This window comes from Oncorhynchus keta, chromosome 21 (genome assembly GCF_023373465.1).
Source record: "Oncorhynchus keta strain PuntledgeMale-10-30-2019 chromosome 21, Oket_V2, whole genome shotgun sequence".
NCBI lineage: Eukaryota > Metazoa > Chordata > Actinopteri > Salmoniformes > Salmonidae > Oncorhynchus > Oncorhynchus keta.
In genome coordinates, this window is record NC_068441.1 from 53,777,125 (window position 1) to 53,779,652 (window position 2,528).

The following is a 2,528-nucleotide window of genomic DNA, read 5'->3' on the forward strand; positions in this document are numbered from 1 at the left end:
GACAGCACATAGACTGACCACATAAAGACTGACCACACATAGACTGACCACATAAAGGCTGACCACATAAAGACTGACCACACATAGACTGACCACATAGAGACTGACCACATAAAGGCTGACCACATAAAGGCTGACCACATAAAGACTGACCACATAGACTGACCACACATAGACTGACCACACATAGACTGACCACATAAAGACTGACCACACATAGACTGACCACATAAAGACTGACCACATAGACTGACCACACATAGACTGACCACATAGACTGACAGCACATAGACTGACCACATAAAGACTGACCACACATAGACTGACCACATAAAGGCTGACCACATAAAGACTGACCACACATAGACTGACCACATAGAGACTGACCACATAAAGACTGACCACATAAAGGCTGACCACACATAGACTGACCACATTAAGACTGACCACACATAGACTGACCACACATAGACTGACCACATTAAGACTGACCACACTAAGACTGACCACATAAAGGCTGACCACATAAAGGCTGACCACATAAAGACTGACCACATAAAGGCTGACCACACATAGACTGACCACATAAAGACTGACCACATAGACTGACCACACATAGACTGACCACATAGACTGACCACACATAGACTGACCACATAAAGACTGACCACACATAGACTGACCACATAAAGGCTGACCACACATAGACTGACCACATAAAGACTGACCACATAGACTGACACACATAGACTGACCACATAGACTGACCACACATAGACTGACCACATAAAGACTGACCACACATAGACTGACCACATAAAGGCTGACCACACATAGACTGACCACATTAAGACTGACCACACATAGACTGACCACATTAAGGATGACCACATAAAGACTGACCACACTAAGACTGACCACATTAAGGATGACCACATAAAGACTGACCACATTAAGGCTGACCACATAAAGACTGACCACACTAAGACTGACCACATAGAGGCTGACCACATAGAGACTGACCACATAGACACTGACCACATAGACTGACCACATTAAGGATGACCAGACACACACACACACACACACACACACACACACACACACACACACACACACACACACACACACACACACACACACACACACACACACACACACACACACACACACACACACACACAGATGGGGATGTTTGCTAAACTGAGTATCCATTAGATCACAAACGAAGGATTTGGATTTATTGATTAAGCGTCGCTGCGCTAATCTTCTCTGCAAGTTTGATTAAGTTGATTAAGTAGACACAGACTGTCTTAAGACACACACACACACAGATCTTCACACAGAGAGCAGCTCACTTCTGACAAATCTGTTATCTACCTCTCTGTCTCTCTGTCTCTGTCTGTCTGTCTGTCTGTCTGTCTGTCTGTCTGTCTGTCTGTCTGTCTGTCTGTCTGTCTGTCTGTCTGTCTGTCTGTCTGTCTGTCTGTCTGTCTCTCTCTGTCTCTCTCTCTCTCTCTCTCTCTCTCTCTCTCTCTCTCTCTCTCTCTCTCTCTCTCTCTCTCTCCTATCATCCCCTCATCAATATTAATAATTAGCAGGCTCAGAGGGCTAGTTGGAAGCTCTGCTTCATCGCTCCCTCTCCCTTCAGGCGTCACAGGGAGAGAGAGAGTGTGTGTTCTAAAGAGAAGGGAGTTGAGGGGGGGAGGGACATCTGCAGAGTCTTTAAACACTGTCTAGCTTGAAACCAAGCTTCTGTCCTCCTAGCTGTGTCAGCCAAACACACACCACTAATCACACTAACTAACACCCATTACTCCAAACTGTCCGCTTTTCACACCAAAACAAAAACCCACAAACTAGCCCAAATAAAACACAGTCTACTCAGTGATGCTTTCATTACAAAACAAAGAGGCCTTCACTGCCCCACAAACACCCGATCACAGCTAAACCTCGCCCTGATTAATTCTGACTCCCAGAAGAAACGATTGACTGAATTAACTGTGATCAGACAAAGTGGCTTATACATCATTGTGACAAAGATGGACAAGGTCTTCTTGTGTCTATTCTATAATCCATTTTATTTAACTGTTATGAGTCTCTTCTCTCTCCCAGAACCAAAGAGAAAAGCCATCCACTATCCCGAAACAACTATTGATAATAATTGCACCCACAACCTTGGTGTTGCCTAGCCTGGTCCAAGGCCTGTGTGTGCTGTCTTGACAACTCTCTTGTCGTTGCTGGCAAGACAGCACAGATGTAGGACCAGGCTATATTGTCATATATGCCCTTCAGCATACATTTTAGAGAAAGCGATTAGTCATGAGCGCATACATTTATTTTATAAAGGTAGCCCCCAGCTGGAATTTAACTCATGATCCTAATGTTGCAAGCGAATTGGTCAACAAACTAAGGCACGGAGGACAGGTGTGCTCCTCCTCTTCGGCCTCTACCAAGCTGCTCGTTATGGCACACACCTGTCACCATCGTTGCACGCCTCAGTGCATATTGACACTCACCTGGACTCC